Raw genomic sequence first — 22,004 nt, 5'->3', positions numbered from 1 at the left:
TTATATTAATGGATTTTTAATCATTTCTAATACCAAATTACTATTGTACACTGTTTTATTGTCGCTGTTAGCCACCCCGAGTCTCCAGAGAGGGGCGGCATACAAATCTAATAAATAAATAAATAAATAAATAAATAAATAAATAAATAAATAAATAAATGACTATGGTGACCGAAGCTGTTTCACCCACTGCTGGTCGAGGCTGACTGCCAACCCAGCGCAGGGTATGCCAACCCCAAAAAGGGTGGGCAGCCAAGATCCCTTGTTCACACACATACTGTTCGAGGAGGTTCCGGGCCGATCCAACTGAAATTGGCACCCCCAAACAGCGGGGATTCAGCATCCCCCTGCAAGAGCGCAAGGGATGCCGTCTTGTTGTGGCACTAACCATGTCCCTCTCTCCATCTATCGGTACTTTTAATGCAAATCATTTCTGAAAATTGCAAGCATTTGTTCAGGAATCAAAACAGACTGAAAAGCACCCCACCCAACATCTACCAGTACTTTTAAATATGTATTATTAATGTTAAATTATAAGATATAAAGACATTATTTTATATCTTATGATTTAATTTAAGATGCAAGGCCCATTAAGCCCAATAGTTCTTCAGCCTTTTTCTTTGATAATCAAGCCATTGCCCAAAATACTAGGAATTGTTTATCATATCCAAAATCAGCAATATTTTTTTTAAGGAATGGTTTTGTTCCAGGTATAAAAACATGCATTAGTCTGTAGTTTATTGCAAATGAATACATTACGCTTAGCCTCATTTAGCTTAGTATAACCTTGGGCACATTCACCCTTGCAACGTCAAATGACAATATAAATATGCAAATAAACTGTCACAGATCAAAGATCACAGAATGAAAATTTGCATCAACTCATATCAACTCAACCCTTATGGATATGCAATGGAAATTATTTATAAATATAGCAGAGAGTTGACACAACAATTATCAAATCTCATCACATGGACAATGTATCATCCTCATTCTCATCATCATCATCAGTTTGCAATTTCTAAAGTCCTTTCTCATTGTGTAATCAAAATTCATACAGCATATAATTTATTCTTAAATGTGGTACTATGATAGAAAGCTAATGGACTAAAAAATTAATATAATTATTTTGGGGAAGTGCATACTTATTTTATATTCCAAGAAAAGTGAGATTTTAAAACATATTTTTCCTTGGCCCTACCTGTTTTTTGTCTCACTTATTAAAAGCTCTTGACTGGGGAAAAACAAAACTGATTCCCTGGCCACTAGACATATGTTTAGTTCTCATGATGAACAATAGAATATATAAACCCGCTCTTTAATGTATCTAATATGGTATTAAGCTCATGTTTATTTTCAGATTAGGTATGACAGTAATGAGAATGAAAAACTAGTTTAGAAAAGCTATGTTCTGCTGATTAGGCCTATGATCTGAGAGACAGAATCTATCAAATTATTGGTCCCCTTGGGACCATTTCATAGCTGCATGTATGCATATCTTGTGAAAAGTTTTATATCCAAATATGTTTTATTGTTTATACTGTTTCCATAAAATATTAATAGAATAGAATAGAATAGAATAGAATAGAATAGAGTAGCAGAGTTGGAGGGGACCCTGGAGGTTTTCTAGTCCCAAACTGTGGTGGAAATGAAGAGGTCATGGAGAAGGAGCACCAGTTGGGATTCAGTGCAAACAACTGACCCCTGAGAGCCTCCCTCAGCTGGAGCAACCCTCTCAAGACGCAACCTATAGTGTTGAGTTCTCCCATGGGACAGCTGTGGGAGCCACACCTGGATGTGATATTAGCTTAGTCCACAAATAGAGACAGCCAAAGCTTATGCTGACCAAATGATCTGAAGGTGAAGAATTCCAGCCCCTGTCGCTTAGCCAGTTGCTGATGGGATTCCTTGACCAGTTTGGATGACTAAGCATAAGTTGGACCAATCTTGGGATCTGAGGCCACCAAATTGAACTTGACCCAACTAACTTTCTCCTTGCCAGGGTGACCCCTTAACCTTAGAGTGGGGATTCTCCTTCCATACTGCAAAGAGTGAGACCCTTGCTGGGACAAAGCCTATGTGGGCAACCCTCCAACCCAAAGTCCAAATGGCCCAATGGTCTGGACTCAGAGGCTTGCTGGCCTGGCAACAGGGTGCTTGGGGAATGTCAATCCCAGGCCAGTAACTGAGGCTCAAGCTTATGCCACCAAGCAGGGTGAGCTTTCTTCCCAGGCATGGTATGGGTGCAATGCCAATGGCTCCTGGTCCCTGCAGTAGTTAATTTCCATGTGGGTATTTGGCATGGTTCAGTCCCCCTTGATATACAATCCCATCGTGCAAGCTCAACTATAGCTGCAAGGGTAGCCTCAAGCTGATGGAACAACTGCAGCTGGCGGGTTGCAAAGGGGTGCCCCAGCCTCAAGTGATCATCCCTCTAAATGTGCAAGTTCCATCTGCTACTCAACCAGCTCCTGTGCAGCCCCCTCAATTTTGAGCGATTTTTGATGGGGACTCTGAGAAGGTAGCCTACTTCCTAAACTAAGTCTGGGTGTATATTGATCAGTTTGGGAACCAGTACCCTTCGGATTCAGAACTGTTCATGGTGATAACTGAGGGAAAGAATGAGGGAGAAGTGGCTGAATGGGTGACAAAGCTGCATGACAAAATGGTCCCTGAACTCGATGATTATGACAAGTTTGTCAGCATAATTACGTAGCCCAACAAGTGAAAGCTGAGGAGCAAATCCAAAGGCTGAAGCAGACAGGTCACCCTGCCAAAAAATTAGTGTAGGAATTCAAAAGGGCAGCAGGAAAGTTACGTGATTAGCCCAAATGGCTATTAGTGTACATGTTTAAAGAAGCCCTAGATCCTAGAGCTGAGGAAATCCTGCAGCATTCAAGGGGTTCCAGACAGGATCTAGGACTGGTAACTACAGCCATCATCTTGGACCATGAAATCAACCCCTGTGAAAAGCCTCTGGCTGAAAGGCCATCTAGGAGACCTTTGGGCTGCCGATCCCAAATGAAGCAAAGCTTCTCCCACTGGAGTGACAAGGGCAGTAAAATGCTATTGATGTGGCCAGACCTGCAACCACACTGGCACCAGCGCCAAATTCTGCAACCCTGCCAGCCACTGGAACCCAGAAAGGGCCCCCAAAACCCCTTAAGAAGAGTTGCCTTGCTCAATAAGTGGAAACTCGTCCACACTCCAATGAAGAAGGCAGTGGCGAGGATGACCAAATGGTGAGTGCAGCTCTTTGCTCCTTTGTCATCAAACCCAAACTTATGGTGCTAGAGATGGAGGAGGAAGGTGAAGTATAGATGATCATGGACATGGGTTGCTCACAATGCTTAATTAGCAAGTCCATTGTAGAAAAGTTAGGGATCTGTATTGGGGTTTTAACCAATCCCATCTGCTTCAACAAGTGGCTAATTGAGGGGGTCCCCCACCATGCACCTCACCAAACTAGTGGACTTGCAAATAGAACACCAACATATTTATTGTCAGCTGCAAAGTATCAGAGACAATCATACTGGGACTTGTGTGGCTAGACAAGTGTACTGACATCATAAAATAGGAGGAAGGCTGCAGAAAGTTAACTGAGCATTGGGCCAAAATTACGTGCAGGCAACTCCTGAAGTTGAAGTTAAGTTCCTTACCCAGCAGGTGATGATAGAATATAGGGACCTTGAAGGGATCTTTAGTGGGGAAGATGACAATTATTTATCTTTTCACAGGCCCACAGATTGTGCAATAGAGTTTGAGCTGGGGGCAATGCTCCCAAACCAAAGATGTACTCAATGACCCCTAAAGAGATGGAGGAGCTAAGGAGATACATCAATGCCAATCTAGAATGGAGCTTCATTCAGCTGACAAAATCAAAGGTTGCATCCCCATGCTCTTCAAAGAGAAGAAAGTTTGGGGTTCAGGCTGTGAGCGGACTTTTGTGGATCAATGTTCAAAACGCATACCTCTGCTCTCATGAAAGACTTGTTGAACCATCTAGCCAAAGGCAACATATTTTCTAAACTGGATTTGAGAGAACTCTAGAAATAGATCTGAAAAATGCACAATCACATCAATATGGAACCTGAACACACTTGGCTCTACTGAGTATAGATGTACAATGAGTGTTAATGGAACCCTGGCTCCTCCACAATAATGCTATCAACTGTCTTTTGATTCAGTAGACCTCAATAGGAGAAACTGCAGTCATTTCAGGAGGAGTTCTCTATACTGAAAATTAATAGCATTGGACTTGGTTATCCTTCATCAACCAAATTGCCTGCCTGGTGTTCTACTGCATCTTTTCCTTCTGATCATCACAGATGCCGAGCCCAACCTACCAGACTGTAATTACAGAATAATAATACAATTGATTGGATTTACACTGGGACTCATGGATCGGGAAGAGCCTTCTCTGTGGCGGCCCTGGCCCTCTGGAACCAACTCCCCCCAGAGATTAGAATTGCCCCCACCCTCCTTGCTTTTCGTAAGCTACTTAAAACCCACCTCTGCCGCCAGGCATGGGGAAATTGAGATACCTTTTCCCCCTAGGCCTTTACAATTTTATGCATGGTATGTCTGTATGTCTGTTTGGTTTTTATTATAATGGGTTTTTAATTGTTTTTAGTATTGGATTATTATTATATGCTGTCTTATTATTGCTGTTAGCCACCCCGAGTCTCTGGAGAGGGGCGGCATACAAACAAACAAACAAACAAACAAACAAACAAATAAATAAATCTGATTACATCCTTGCATCATTTATTCATATTTAATAAATAAATATTAATTCATATTTAATCACCCTTCCTCTTGCCAAACCCAAATTATTTTCTTTCTTATCTTTATATTTTTGTAGCCCAATGCTTTCTTCCTCTCTCTCTTTCTACCTAAATATACAATCTTTCTAAATTTTTCAATTTCCATCCTAATTCCTTTCTTTCTCTGCCCATTCCAAGGTATCAGGTCACATCTATTCTCAATTTTTAATGCTTATTTTCTTATAATCATCATCAAGAATGTGGCCCCCTAACCTCCTCTTTAATCAAACCATTTTCTAAATCATTTATCTTTTGGCATCCCTTTCCCTCTTTGTATATCTCATTAACTATAAAATCATCTAATTTATGAGAATGTCCATTTAGTAGTGTTTTTATATTTCCATCATTATTTTTCTGTTGAAGAATCTGTTCAATCTGTTCAGAACTCCTCTCTTCTTCTCTATCATTTTCTGTATAATCTTGATTAGGCCTTCCAGTTGAAAACAATGTTGTTATTTCTATTTTCTTCTTTCCACTCATTAATGTCTTTCAGTATATCCTTAAATAAGTCTCTTATTTCTTCCATCTAGTCCAAATTTTAAAAAAACTTTATCCAGCTGTCAAAATTATCTTGAAATAGTTAAAAAACCAAGATGTCTTAAACAAATCAAGCAGTCTGTTTCCCCCCACTTTTTCTCCTCTTTTCAAGTTCAAATAAAGTCAAGAATGTTTTCTTCCAGTTACCAGCTGCTCTTTATCACTTGTTATAGAAATAATCTGCCCAGTTCCATTGAATCAAGTTCATATTCAGTGAATTACAAATCCAAACAAATAATGCCTCAACTTCACCAGCAGATGTCCCCCTACAAAATCTCACAGTTACTTTCAATTCTTTTAACTTCTTTTAAAATCTTTAAAGTTTAAATACTGATAGTCTCAAAAAAACAAATTTTAACTCCAAAAGCAAACCAAATGGGTTTTAGTTAATTTTTAAAATCCATTTAATTCTGATTAAACAATCCTCTAATAGTCCGGCTGCTTCCACACTTTCGCTGTAGCTTAAATAAATAAAACGTCAAGGTTTCTCTCCAGCATAGTAGTTCACCCTTTCTTTGCAATTCTTTCTCCTCAACCTCCAGCACAAAAAACCTATGTTTCTTCTGCTTCCAGATGACTCCCATTGCTTTTATTTCTCTCTTTCAAGTACGTAGTTGACCAAGGTCGTTTCACCCACTGCCGGTCAAGGTCAGCAGCCGTCCCACTGTGGGATATACCAACCCCCAAAATGGTGGCAGACCAAGACCCCTTTTTCACACCTCCCTCCAGGGAGGTTCCAGGCCAATCTGACAGGAATTGCCCAAACAGTGGGGATTTGGCATTCCCCCGCAGGAGCACAAAGAATGCCACCTCATCGTGGCGCTGACCATGCCCCTCTCCTAACACTGCTAATGAATGAACTCCTCTTCCTAGACCTTTAGAGCTAAATTCTAAAGGGATGGTGTTTCCCTTTGATGTTACAAATAGACAAAAATATGGTTATAAATTACACTCAAGAATAGCGTGTGTATATATATATATGTACTCTTCATATATATACCCACTTGTTGCAGAATTGTCTCCCGGTTGATACCAGGGTAGTTAAAGTCTCCCATTACTATTGTGTTATATTTCCTACATTCATTTGTTAAGTTTGAATAGTTTGTATCTTTCCATCAGTACATTCCAGTTATGAGTTTCATCCCACTATGTTTTAGTAAAGGCAGCAATATCATAACTATGCACTAGTACTTCACGTTCACCTTGTTTGTTCCCTAAACTTTGAGCATTTGTGTACAGGCATTTGAATGCTTTATAGATCTTGGACATGTTTCTTATATCTCCTATTTTGTATCTAGGTTTTCCATTCTTTCCATCACCCACTACTTCTCCTCCCCCCCTCCTCTCCATACTTCTTTATATGATTGGTTATCTAGTGGTTTTTGCTTGATATTTGGCTCTAAAGAACTTTAAGATTTCCTCCTCCCCCCTATTTTAGTTTAAACCCTTGTGATTAGATGAGCCAGTCATTTCCCAAATACTGTATATGTTTCCAGTTCTTGTGAAGTTCATTCCATCCTTTGCCAGTATAGCCCTTCATGTAGGTAATGCAGGCCAAGGTGTGGGAAACTGAATTTCTCTTGGTGACACCAAATTATAAGCCAATGGTTCATTTCTAAAATCATTTGCTCCCTCATAGGATGTTGGCCTTTTGTTGGAAGTATAGAAGAAAACACCACTTAAGTTTCTAAAAATGGTAGTAATCCATTGGGTTGATTATTTTTGTAATGTTCTCAGTTACCTCTTTGGTTTTTGCTCATGTTGAAACAACATACCCCCCTAGATTAATTGTTCCATCTGCATACAATAGTTTTTATACCCCAAAGAAATGACTCTCCTATCACCAATGTTCACATTTTTCCCAGGGATAGTATTCTTCCTGTCATAGGAATGCTGGGTTGTGTCTCATTGTTAGAAATTATTCATGACTGCTCTTTTGTAGGTGTCTGCATATTTTCTTCCAGGAAGGGGCTATGAGAGTGATTGCTCAGTTCCTGAGGAGCATCACTGGAGTGGGCTAGGATAGATAGTAGCTTGCTCTTGGTTGCTGTTTTCTTCTAAAAGTGACATCCCATTTACCCTCCAAAAAAGAAAGTGCCCGTGGAAAGAACTTCAATATTTTTAAAAAGCTTGCTAAAGAAACAATCATGATTAGCACTTCAATAAAATCACCATAATTGGCAAGGGATGTCAGACATTGCATATTAACTGCTTTAAAAGTTGATTGGGTTAGAAATTCTGCCAGCAATTGTCATGTTCAGGAAATCCATCACCTGCCTATTTCTAAAATTATTTTTAATTCTTTCTGGCATTTTCCCACCTTCTATCAATTATTTTGCTAGCTCTCCAAATCTAATTGTTTCTTGAGGAACAACAGACTTTTGCTAAGGCACCAGAATTGTAAAGATGTTGATAGGGTTTGAAAAAGAGAGAAAAGAAATATCAATAGAAAAATAGAAGCAGGCCAGTTAAGAACACATTTGCCAGTGACAAGGGTAAAGGGCAATTCATTGAACATTGCAAATAGCATTATGGCAGACAACTTGCTTTTCCTAGAACTGTCAGAATATCAACAGCAATTGGGTGTTCCAAATAATCCCTGTATCCTCTTTTAAGAGTTGGGGATTGAAAGAAATTCAACACCAAATATTTATATAATATTTTCAAATGTTCAGTGAAATTTACTTCCCAATATAATTTTATGCAAATGGGCCACAATTCTAACAGAGGACATTTGGAGTAAAACAGAAAGTTTTGCACAAACACATATGGGTAATAACTGTCTTTTTTTTTCCCATTAATATCTACTATTCCATGAAATAAATGGCCACTTACTTATTCTGGGTATTTCCTCATTTTCTATCTCTCTCTCTTTAGTTTTTATGGGTAGTTGTACAATAATTGAGAGCATATGTGAAGGGTGTTATTTTATTGAGATGCTTGATTACTGGATCTTTTTTAAACTAAAGAAAGCTGTTACAAGTTTTCAGTGGATTCATTCTTATAACAAAGACAGAATATAAATGTGCTTTGATATTCTCTTAGCTTTTTGGAAGGATTAATATAGTAGATAGGAGAAGCATTAATTCAAACTACCAAGGCAAACATTATTATAATATGTCTCACAGATTTACAGTCCATTAAACATAGCATCCAGCAATTTGATATGGAAAATTCACCCAACACATTCATGTTAAGGTTAAAAGGCCTAAAGGAGAAAGTAGAGGACAATGAAACATGAAAGCAGAACTGGCATTGGGTCATTATAATATTTGCAGAATGACTTTCTGATATTAGCCATGTAAGAGAATAATTAATGCAACACAATATTTGTAGCATCCAATTCAGCATAATGGGACATATGGCTGAAGGGATAAAGAACTGATAAAATCTCTCAAAGGATATTTTTCTCTATTCTTTTTGTAAAAGTACTGAAAATGAGATATTGGCTTCTCAATGAGGTATTGGCTTCTCAAATACCCTGTCCAAGATTGGGATGTTACCAACAATGAAGGAGATGGGTAGATAAGAAATATGAAGTATAAATAAACTTGGCAATAATTATTTGCATCCTGCAATTTCAGCATCTGAAACCCCTTTGATAAAAGTGAATCAGAAAGTGTTCAAGGCTCTCCACAACAGAAATTACATTAACTCCAAGTCCAAGAATTAACAACTTTATATCATGATTTTGGAACTACCAGTCCAATTTGGAGGACGCGGATTGTGGGGGCAATATGCTGGCTATGTTAAAAAGTGCTATTGCTTACATGTTGTAAGCCGCCTTGAGTCTAAGGAGAAGGGTGGCATAAAAATTGATTGAGTGAATGAATGAGTGAACAAACAAACAAACAATTTTCTGATATTATAACATTATTTAACTTATTTTACACTAAGTGAGACCTTACCTAGGGTCTTTTAAAGATAGATCTAGTATTCAGAAGGTTCTTGATAGACATGAGCAATGGACCAGCTTCAAAAAGATGTAGTTCAATAGTAAGAATAGTCCTACATTTAGACAGATAAAAACAAATGCATAGGTATAGAATAGGTGATACCTGGATCAACAGTACTAACTGTTGAGAGGGTCATAGGTGCCCAAGTTGGACTATCACTTAAATATGAGCCGGCAATGTTCTAGTCTAGTGAAGCCACTCAAAATGTAAAAAAAAATGCCTAGAAAGTGTGCAGAGAAGAGCACCAAGTATAATAGGAAATCCAGGGGCTATATTGTGTGATTAATAGTTGAGGTACCTAAGAATGTCAAGCACCTGAGGGCAGGACAAGAAGTTAAAGGTGAAAGTTTGTTAAAGAGAGATGCAACATAAGAGATTTTCTGAGTGAAAATGATTAATCAATAGAATAGCTTGCCTCTTGGGGCTGTGGGTGCTTCATTGGAGATTTTTCTTAAAAAGAGCAACCATTTGACTTGAATGGTATAATGCTCCTGCCTTGAGTAGGGAGTTAGTAGGAGATTGGACAAGAAGAACTTTAAAGTCCCTTCCAGCCCTATGACTCTATTATTCTATAGTTGCAGTAGCTTCCACAGTGCCCAAGAAACTAATTCTGTTGTTACACTAATTCTGTTGTTACAGTCATAGTTAGGTTTTGAGAGGCGATTAATTCATTATATAGTGATACCTCGTCTTACGAACTCCTCGTCAAACAAACTTTTTGAGATACAAACCCTGGGTTTAAGATTTTTTTTGCCTCTTCTTACAAACTATTTTCACCTTACAAACCCACTGCCACTACTGGGATGCCACACCTTCGGACTTCTGTTGCCAGCGAAGCACCCGTTTTTCCGCTGCTGGGATTCCCCTTGAGCTCCCCTTGCTGGGAAATCCCACCTCCAGACTTCTGTTGCCAGCGAAGCACCCGTTTTTGTGCTGCTGGGATTCCCCTGAGGCTCCTCTCGCTTGGAAACCCCGCCTCTGGACTTCTGTTGCCAGCGAAGCGCTCGTTTTTACGCTGCTGGGATCCCCCTGAGGCTCCCCTCGCTGGGATTCCCCGCCTCCGGACTTCCGTTGCCAGCGAAGCGCTCGTTTTTGCGATGCTGGGATTCCACTGCTGGGATTCCCCTGCAGCATCGCATAAACACAAAAGTCCAGAGGTGGGGTTTCCCATGGAGGGGAGCCTCGGGGGAATCCCAGCAGTGCAAAAACGGGCGCTTCGGCTTGCAAAAGGGGTGAGTTTTGGGCTTGCACGCATTAATCACTTTTCCATTGATTCCTATGGGAAACATTATTTCGTCTTACAAACTTTTCACCTTAAGAACCTCGTCCTGGAACCAATTAAGTTTGTAAGACAAGGTATCACTGTATTCCAAATGTCCAATAACAAGCTCTATTTTAATGGTATTTCTGTACTGCAAAGTCATTAAAAGAAGAAAGAGAAAAAATGTTTACACTAAAGAACTGAAGTTTTCCTTCTCTTTTGCATTACGAGCTTTTTCTATTTCAAAATATTCAAGAACACAAATCTTTTATGGCAGATGGAAACTCATAAGCATTGCCCTGTACAGTTTTTTGACAGTAATTATGCATGATAAGCATCCTGATTTATTATAAGACAACTCATTCAGCAGCATAATCTCTTCATAGGGACATGTTACCAGCTTAATGATAAAGTTAGTCTGTTGCCAACTTTCTAAAAGGGCTGTTTTCAAAACACTTGCTCCCCCTCCCACCCCAAGATGCTTCACAAAGTCGCACTTTGAATACTGAAACCATCATTTACATTCAGTTTAAATTTGCATATTCTTCTTCTTGGTATATGTTCTAAGTATGCTATAAAATTTCTGCACTCACTTTGCATGACAATTTGGCAAGATGTCATTAAAATCCACCATATTCTATTTTCACTGCTCATATCTTTAAGCATAGAAGGTTTGAAAATTTCACTATCATAAAGATTGTGTTTTTCTCCCTCTGGGATCATTTTTTTCCTTCACACCAAAGGTTTTTTTTTTTAGGGTTTTCTGGCAAATAAATCTCTTCATGAAATGCTTTCATCCATTTCTGAAATGTATTATTATTATTATTATTATTATTATTATTATTATTATTATTATTATTTAGATTTATATCTAATAAATTAGATGGTACACAGAACCATATCTGCTGGCATGCAAGCTGTTGCCTTAACTCTAATTTTTAAAGGGAATGCTAAAATTTTCTGGGCCTGAATGAAAATTTTTCCTCGTAGTAATTTTTCTATATATTTAGTTAGTTGCAAAATTAATTTCTTGTTTTGTATTTGTATGCATTCTTTCATTCTTTAATTCATTCTTCAACGCAGTCCCGGGACCAGACCTGCTTCACCACTTCTGCAGTGCTCACCCAGCACCTCCCCAGGCCCTTTGCACGGCTAAACTTTGCTCCCAGAGCATGAAGCCCATTTGAGATGTGGCGTGGTGACTTCCTGTTCGCGGGGAGCCACTGAGAGAGGCAGCGCTGCTGAGGGAAGGGGAGGAGCAGCCGGTTCTGCCACACCGTCAATCCTCCCCAGCAGACTTAATCGCTGGCCGCTCCCTTCTCTTCAAAGCAAGAAGCTGCGGGGAGGAATCAGATGGAGAGATGAAAATGTGACCAAGTGTGGGCAGACTTTTTGTGCGCAGAGCCGTGCACGAACATGGGAATAGGGGCATGGGTTTCCGCAGGTGATGCTTGCCCAAGGGTTGGGGTGCTTAACCCTAAGGTTATGTAGACTCAGGTATTCAAGGTCATGGTTGCCCCAAAAGTGCTCTTTCTTTCTTTCTTTCTTTCTTTCTTTCTTTCTTCTTTCTTCTTTCTTTCCTTCCTTCCTTACTTACTTTCCTTTCTTTCTTTCTTCCTCCCTCCTTCCTTCCTATGTCTCTCTCTCTCTCCCCTCCATCCCTTCCTTTATCTCCCCTCCCTCCCTTTCTTTCTTTTCTCTTTCTTTCTCTCTCCCTCCCTCCTTCCTCCTTTTGTCTCTCTCTCCTTCCTTCCTTCCTTTCTATCCCCTTCCTCTCTTCCCTCCCTCCCTTTTTTTGTTTCTCTCTCCCTCCCTCTTTCCTTTGTCTCTCTTTCCTTCCTTCCCTCCTTCCTCTCTCTCCCCTCCCTCCCTCCTTTTCTCTATCTTTCCTGCTTTCTTTCTTTCTTTCCTTCCTATCTTCCTCTTTCTTTCTTTCATTCTTTCTTCATAGAAATAGCATTTAGACTTATATGCCGCTTCATAGAAAAAACAGAGAGGAAAGAAAAGAGAGAAAGAAAGAGGGACAAAGAGAGAGAGAGAGAAAGAAAGAGAGGAAGGAAGGAAGAGAGAGAGAGAAAGAGGGAGGAAGAGAGAAAAATAGAGGGAGGAAGAGAGTTAGAGAGAAAAAGAAAGATTTTTTTTTTTTGCTCCATATAAACCAAATTTTAATCAAGCCCCCTCTGCCCCGGTCAATGGTGCCCCTCTTTAACAATGTAAAAATCTGGTCACTTATAATGCCCTAGTTAGACCACACCTAGAGTATTGCATTCAGTTTTGGTCACCAAAACAAAAGAGACATTGATACTCTAGAAAAGGTGCAGAAGAGAGCTACCAAAATGATAAAGGGACTAGAAACTAAAACATATGAGGAAAGGATGCAGGAATTGGGCATGGATAGTCTAGCAAAGAGGAGGTCCAGAGGGGCATGATAGCAGTCTACAAATACTTGAGAGGCTGCCACAGGGAGATGCGGAACACCTTATTTTCCAAAGCACCAGAGAGCCAAACAAAGAGCAGCGGTTGGAAGCTGTCCAAGGAGAGATTCAACCTGGAAATAAGGAGGAACTTTCTGACTGAGAGCGATCAACCAGTGGAATGGCTTGCCCACAAAGGTGGTGAATGCTCCAACACTAGTTACCTTCAAGAAAAGACTGGACTGCTATTGGACTAGTGTGATGTAGGGTCTCCTGCACCAGCAGGGGGTTGGACTAGATCAGTGTTTCCCAACCTTTTTTGAGCCGCGGCACATTATTCATATTTTCAAAATTCTGGGGAACACTGGGGGTGGGGGTGGGGGCTAAAGAAAAGTTTGGACAAAAAAAAAATCTCTTCCTCCATTTCACTCTATTTCTCCCTCCCTCCCTCTTTCTCTCCCTTTCTTCCCTTCTTTCTCTCCATCCCTCTTTCTTTCTTCCTCTCTTTTTTGCTCTCTTTCTCTCTCCCTCCTTCCCTCCCTCTATGTCTTTCCCTTTCCCTCCTTCCCCCTCTCTTTCTCTCTCTCTCTTGCTTTCTTTCTCTCTCATTCTCTCTCCCCTCCTTTTTCTCTCTCTCTTTCTCTCTCGTTCACCACGCCGGCAACAGAGAGAAAAAGAAAGTGAGAGAGCCGGAGAGAGTGGAGGGAGAGAGCCGGCGGCTGTTGTCTTCGCCTCCGCCCACCGGCTCTGCAGCTAAGAGGCAGCAGCGATCAGCCCCCTCGCCCTCCCAGACGTCCCCAGCGCCCAGCCATGCGCCGCCTCCCGTTAGCCCGGCTGACTTTTCCCTGCTGCCGTTTTCTCTTCATGGCGCAAAGCCACAGTCCTGGACTCCCGGATCGCTCGCTTCTCCAGCCAGCAAGCCGGCTGCCGGAAAAGCATCTCACTTTTTCAATGTGCGGCGCTTTCCTGGGCAGATGGCTTTGCTGACCGGAGAAGCGAGCGATCCGGGAGTCCGGGACTGTGGCTTTGCGCCATTAAGAGAAAACGGCTCGGGCAGCAGGGAAAAGTCGGCCGTTTTCTCTTCATGGCGCAAAGCCACACAGTCCCGGACTCCCGGATTGCTCGCTCCAAGGCAGGAAGCGGCGGCGGCGGAGGAGAGGGGGCAGACCGTGCCCCAAGACAGTAGGAGGCGGCGGCGGAGGAGAGGGGGCAGCTTACGGGGAACGGTGCTCGCAGCTGTCCCCCGGCTACTGCCAGATGCCGCTGTTTCCAGCGCTTTCCTGCTGGGCCCCAAAGAAGGAAGGTGGGAAAAAGGAGGCGCGAATAATGAAGCTCTCCTTTTTCCCGCCTTCCTTCTTTGGGGCCCAGCAGGAGAGCGCCGGAAACAGCTGCATCGGGCAGTAGCCGGGGGACAGCTGCGAGTGGGAGCTCCAGGTCCGAGGCACCGGCGGTCCGGCACCGGCAGCGCCCCGCCCAGCTGGAGCTTCCCTAGGCTTCGCAGCACACCTGGCTGTGTCTCGCGGCACACTAGTGTGCCGCGGCACACCAGTTGGGAAACGCTGGACTAGATGACCTGCAAGGTTCCTTCCAACTCTAATAATAAATAAAATAAATATTTCCAATCAGCCATCATGTTTTCACTGTCTTTCTTCTGCCTTGAAACTGAACCCCAAAGGATATTTCTTCCAACAGCTTTATATGGCTTCCTATCTTGTCTATGTTACTCTGTGCAGTTAACAACATGCTAAAACAATAAAAACAACATTAGCAAAAGATAAGCATCTACAATGACAAAACAATTGTCAAAGCCCTCTTAATGGGCCATCCAGACTTTGGATTACATCCTGACTTCCAGTTGGAAGTCAAGACTGATAGAAGACTATATATTTCATTAGTTCAGACAAAAAAACAGGGAAATTGTAATACAAAGAATGGCTAAATTCAAATTTAATATACATAGACAAAAATGGTAGAATCTTAATTGTGGAAACAACAATAGGAAGGAAACAAATTCTACTAGTAAGAATATATGCACCAAATAAAAAACATTTTTTACTCCAAATTGCCCAAACGTATTACAGAACCTAAATGGGAGAATCTATGTATTTCAATACTATTGTCAACAGCAAATTGTACTATAAATCTATAAATAGAAAAAAAATCGGAAGGCAAATACCAAACACGTACTTAAATTAGGCCAAAGAATTTAATTTACAAGATACACGGAGAATATTAAACCCATGTAAAAAACACAACACTTTTTTCTCAAACTCCCATAGATCCTGGTCCTGCATTGACATGGGTTGGACAAACACAGAACTGATAAATAACATAGAATACATAAAAATTCTACCTACCTAAATGGGCCAACTACAGTCCCATAGCAATAAAATGGAGAGAGAAAAAACAAAAAAACATTTATATGGTCATTCAATCAAACTATCCTAAAAAACATAGAAAATATACAAAAAATAGAAAAGGAACTAGATTTCTTCTTTAAAGCAAATACCAAGGAACAAACATCAAATCAATCTATTCCACACAGCTAAATATTGATCAATGGAGATTCAACTGAAAAAATAAACATTATGAAAAGGGTCCAACAAGGATGCCCACTATGTCTGTTATTATTTATCTTCTCATTGGAAATTTTAATAATTCAAATGAGATGAAATACGGAAATAAAGGATTACTTTTTTAAAAAAAATAATACAAAATCCAAGTATTTGCAGATGACATGGTTTTATTATGGAAACCCTCCATGATTTTGGCCCCATATTACTATCCAAAATAGAAAAATTTGGTGAAGTGGCAGGTTTAAAAATTAACAAAAATAAAAAGATAAAACAAAAATAATTTCAAAAAAAAAACTTTACACAAGAGCAAAACAGAGAATTAGAGAACATATTAGGAATTCAAACAACAATGAAAAAAATCAAATACCTTGGGATTCCATCTGTCCGTCCATAACCCTTAAGGGGAACTATTGACCCCCTCAGAGAGGGTCCGCAACTTGGTCGTCCTCCTCAATCCACAGCTCACATTAGAGAAACATCTTTCAGCTGTGGCGAGGGGGACGTTTGCCCAGGTTCGCCTGGTGCACCAGTTGCGACCCTACCTGGACCGGGACTCACTGCTCACAGTCACTCATGCTCTCATCACCTCGAAGCTCGACTACTGTAATGCTCTCTACATGGGGCTACCTTTGAAAAGTGTTCGGAAACTTCAGATCGTGCAGAATGCAGCTGCGAGAGCTATCATGGGCTTTCCTAAATTTGCCCATGTTACTCCAACACTCCGCAGTCTGCATTGGTTGCCGATCAGTTTCCGCTCATAATTCAAAGTGTTGGTTATGACCTATAAAGCCCTTCATTGCATCAGACCAGAATATCTCTGGGACTGCCTTCTGCCGCACGAATCCCAGCGAACAGTTAGGTCCCACAGAGTTGGCCTTCTCCGGGTCCCCTCGACTAAACAATGCCATCTGGCGGGACCCAAGGGAAGAGCCTTCTCTGTGGTGGCCCCAACCCTCTGGAACCAACTCCCCCCAGATATCAGAATTGCCCCCACCATCCTTGCCTTTCGTAAGCTCCTCAAAACCCACCTCTGTCATCAGGCATGGGGGAATTGAAATTTTCCCTTCCCCCTAGGCTTATAGAATTTATACATGGTATGTTTGTATGTATGATTGGTTCTTTAAATTGGTTTTTTTTAAGATTATTTTTAATATTAGATTTGTTTACATTGTCTTTTTATTGTTGTTAGCCGCCCTGAGTCTGCGGAGAGGGGCAGCATACAAATCTGATTAATAATAATAATAAAAATAATAATAATAATAATAATCTGGATAATGGCTAAATAAAGAGAGATAATTATATGAATGTTACAAAAAAATCAAAAAGATTTGGAATCTTGGTCAAAATTGCAAATTTATCTAGATTGCCACAATTAAAATGAACATACTCCCAAAAATTCTATATTTGTTCCAGACAGCACCTACAAAACTTGGGGGGGGGGTTATTTGGTCTTAGACAAATCAATCTCAAAATTTAATTGGAATAGGAATAAACCGAGGATTAAGAAAAAAATATTACTGTATTTTTTGGTGTGTAAGAAGAACCTTTTTGACGGAAAGAAATTGTCAAAAACTGGGTGCATCTTGTAGCATGGGGTGGGGGGAGTTGGGCAGTGGTCAGCAGCAGCAGCAGCAGCCTTTCTTGGCTGGAGGCTGGCGGCTCGGCCCCCAGGATGGGCGGGGCGTTCAGAGGAGAGGGCTCCAGTTTTGGAATTCACGAGCTTCCCTCCCTCGAAGGCGAAAAGGGTGGTGGTCAGCAGCTGCCATCTCTCCCAGCCCCTGCCATAGCTCGTTCGCCCAAGCTGATTTTCAGCCTTTCGGAGGAGAGGGCGCCAGCTTTGGAATTCGCAAGCTTCCTTCCCCACGAAGCCAAAAAGGGTGGGGGTTAGCAGTGGCAGCCTTTCTCAACTGGAAATCCCTGGCTGGAAATCCCTTTCTCAGCTGGAAATCCCAGGCTACACCGAATGTTGGATTAGGTGGGGGGATTTGGGTGGTGGTCAGAAACAATATAAATATAAACAATATAATACTACACCATTTGGTTCAGAATACTTTTTTCCTTGTTTCCCCCCTCTAAAATCTAGTTGCGTCTTATACACTGGTGTGTCTTACACACTGAAAAATGTGGTATATGACAAGATAGAAATATACCACCAGGCCAACACAATGACTGGGTTAAAAGAATGGATGGTACTTTCAAACAAAAGACTGCTAACCATAGAAGGGGCACGATCTACGAACAGGCTGATATAATAATATCCTATGGGATGAAAAACACAAAACACAGATATTTTCAGAAACATCAAATTAGGGAAATTCTACTTGAAGGCTGGATTGAAATTAATAAAAATTACTATATAGGAATACCAAAATGGTTATCTCTGCTGGAAGTGACAATATACCCTGCATAATAAAAGTAGATAATATCCAGAATCCTTTTGCTATAATATCCAGAGTCATTTTTTTATATCTTTATGGTTCAGGAACTATGGCATGGTATAAAATCAAATTTTAAAAAATGTCTTCAGCTAATTGTGGGATGAGACAACACAATCCCTTAACAAGTTAATATAGAAACTACAATCTCATTGAGCTCTTATACAGATTTACATCATGTCAGACAGCCAATTCCGAGGATCACATCCAACTTTATGAAGTATTAGGAAAGTAGATATAATATTTTTTTAAGGAAGGGTATCTAAAATTTCATCCAGTGCTTCTTCAAGTTGGAAGAAAGTGGTGATTTAAAAATTGACAATATAAAATTGCAATAAGGCCAATCTGTAGGATTGGTGTATTTTTCTGGCAAGGGATGCAAGACTATGATGTGATGTAAACTTGATCAACCTGATGTGAATCTCAGAAGCATTTTTCTTAGGAATTACCGATCTCTAGTCAGGCCTCTAACTTTTCTAAGAATTCCTTGCACAAGTTCCATCTGCACAAGCAACTGGTGTGTGTGCAAAACCATCCCCCACACACACACTTCTACCATCACTGCTGCCAGTCCATGGAATCAGAAACATTGGGGACAGCTGGTCTAAAAGAAATGGTTTCTCTGTCTAGTCTATCCATCATCAAAATATTGCACTTGTAACTACTCCTCAGGAGCAGGTGACAGTTGTAGATAGGTATTTTCCTTTGGAAAACTCTACACTAGTTGTGTCCTTTCCTTAACTGGGAGGCCTTTCAGGTAGTCAGTTATACCCAGTAATGGACTGCTGCCCCCATGTCATAGTTCCCTCTAAGCTGAGCAGTGAGCAATCGCTCACTTAAAAATCATCATCAACTCAGAGTTTTCCAAACCTGCCCAGAAGCCAAGAGGGAAAGAGTGAGAGGGAAGGAGAGAGAGAGGAAGAGAGAGAAACAGATAGAAAAAAGAGAGGAAGGAAAAGAAAAAGAAAAAGAATGGGAGTAAGGAAGAGAGAAAGAAAATCAAAATCTAGTTTGAAACTAGCTCAACTATTTAAGTGGCATTTTGATATTGATAGAGTTGCCCTATTATGAGCTCACTGTTATAGACACAAAGTACAGTATTTTATTTTGAAATTCTCTGAGGCAAAACAGGGTGGGTTTTTTATTTATTTGTTTGTTTGTTTGTTTATTTATTTATTTATTTAATATTTCTGTGCCGCCCAGTCCCAAAGGGACTGCTGCTCAGACACTATACTTTTCTGCCCACCCACTTAGAAAAGAAAGAGCAGAGACTCAAGGCTTCTTTAATGATTCTGTCTTCTCTTGCAAATAGAAAATCTTTTAAGCTGACAAGACAAGGAGCTGCTAGGCATGCCCACACTCACAACTACTTAACCTGAGTTTTACTCTTTTCCTTCATACTTTTCTTTTCTCTTTTAAGAAAATATTAAAGACTGTTTAAAAGCATACTTATGCCTGAATATCTATGGTAATCCTAGAGGTCATCTTTACATCAAATTATTACAATTTTGGAACTGAACTAGAATCATAGACTGAATGTTCATTGATATAAATTGATATAAATTGAAATCCTTAAAGTTTTATTTAGTCAAGCAATATTCGGGATCAAATTCTTCCCTTACTCCATGTTTATTTAGCTTAATTTAATACCTATTATTTATTTCAGCCAAAATGCAACAGAAACTGCAGTAGAATGATAGGACGAAAACAACCACATCAAAAGGTATTCTAATTTAGCAGTATTGGACAAGAGATACAGAGAATTAGCAATACATAAATACACAAACAAACAAAAAATAAACAAAAAAATCCAATGCAATGGATGAACTTTGGTGTAGATAATTTTGTGCAGTTTTTTTATGTTCACAAGGATTTAAAAGGAAATAATTATTAAATGGGAGGAAAGGGGAAACATCTCTTCTGGCATTTCATCCCCCAGAGTTCCTCAGTAAATCAAGGAGATCTCCAAGATCTACTGCCACAGAAAGGCTGCAAAGATGCAATCTGGTCTAGAGACCCTGCCACAGCCATATTCCAGGCCACTACAAGTAACTCCACCAAATTGTGGATAAGTGAACATGAAAAAAACCCAAGTACCCTCTGAAAGCCCTCTGGGTCCATCAGGCACCTATGGGAGAATCACCTAGTTGGTTCTGCCTTCCTGTAGGGAAGGAATGGAGCCTAAAATCAAGCCGTAGCAGAAAATGATCTGATCATGACAAGGGCATGATATATATGCTCCTTAAATTCAGATTATTGCTCAACTGTCCTGAGAGGAAAACCATGTCAGGAGTGTGCCCCCCCCCTCGTGACCTGGGCCCTGAATTGCCTGGGTCAGGGCCATGGTTGCTATGAAAGCCATGAATTCCTGCACAAACCCAGAGGATTTGCCAAGCGACAGCACATTGAAGTCCCCTAAGACTATAAGTCTGGGGAACTCAACTGCCAACCCAGCTACCTACTCGAATAGCATAGGCAGAACTGTTGACACATAGCTGGGAGGAAGGTATGTGAGCAACAGGCCCAACTGAACCCTTAGGACTAGGGGTTCACAACAAGGAGGGACTCACAACCCACTATCTCGGGGGCAGCGAGCCTGCATAAGCTGAAGGTCTTCCGGGCTATAATAGTCACTCCTCCCCACCTTACCTGGGGGTCATGGTTGATACCATGGCTGAAACCTGGCTGGGCACATCTCCAAGAGAAGAACACCTTACTCAGGATCCAGCCAGGTCTCAGTCACATATGCCAGGTCAGTTGCCTTATCTGAAAGTGAATCTCAGATGAGGGGAGCTTTATTATTTACTGACCTGGCATTGAGTAGCAGTAGCTTAACTCAGGGCCTGGAATTCACTTATCCCTAATACCCCGGGTTGAGCTAGATAACTCTGAGGGACTGAAACAAAGAATCGCTTTCAGGCAGCGAGTCTTCATTCCCTGTGAGCGGCCCACTCCCGTCACCCACCATATCTGCTTTGCCCCATCATGACCGGTATGCACCAGCCCTCTGCCACCCCAAAGACTCCTCCTCCACCCCCCTAACCCCCCTATTCATCATCAGGCCTATCCATTCATTCCACACATTCTCACTATCTATATCTCATATTACCCATACATACCTAAAATGTCCTCCCTTAAATATCCACCCCCATCTAACCCAGTTTAAGACTAATTTACCTTCTCCCACCTCACCCCACAATTCCCCACCCTCCCAACCCTACCCCTGATATACCCTTTAAAAAATTTAAATGCCCTCTCCAGTTAAAAAAATACATTTATCAAAAACACCTAAAAAGTAAGACAGTTTAAAAAGTCTAAGCCAAAAATGTAAAATAGAAATATCTCCCCCACCCAGGAGTGACCTCACTCCTACAGATAGATAAGGAGGGCAATAATGATCTTATAGTCTTTTTCTTAGAAATAATCCTGTTTAACAGGAACTATCCATCCTGGATTAAAATAAATAGTATATTAGGTCTGGACTAGTCCATGTGATCTTCACTGTTGTCATCTTAATGGCAGCAGCAGTCAATAAACCAGCAAAAGAGGTTGTTACCATTCTGATAATAGTCTGTAGCTATTTCAGTTACAAAAGGTTCACAGATGTTCAAAGTTCAGGTGTTAGTCAATAATGGCTTATTTTTGTGGTCCTGTCTAAATTAATCTCATTAAGAAGCTAAATACTCTGAACAAAACTATACTTGTTTTAAAATTGCCATTATAGAAACATTAAGAAGAGACCAAGTATGTTAACAAAATCAGCTTTGCTTCTTTGGGGAAAAAGTATTTTTCCATACTATGGGATAACATAAATATATTGTAAATTACCAAGAGAGAAAAATCTGATTGAAGCTTCTAGCAGATCATTTGCTGGCTACCAGCATTCTCTTCATCTATTGACCTGGGAGATGGAGCTTATGATTTAACCTCGCCATCGAGCCTGGCCAGTACTGACCCAAATTTTTTTAATGTAAAATACAGTATGGATTGCAGATTAAT

Source organism: Erythrolamprus reginae, chromosome Z (genome assembly GCF_031021105.1).
Source record: "Erythrolamprus reginae isolate rEryReg1 chromosome Z, rEryReg1.hap1, whole genome shotgun sequence".
NCBI classification, from domain to species: domain Eukaryota; kingdom Metazoa; phylum Chordata; class Lepidosauria; order Squamata; family Dipsadidae; genus Erythrolamprus; species Erythrolamprus reginae.
This window is presented reverse-complemented; position numbering follows the sequence as displayed.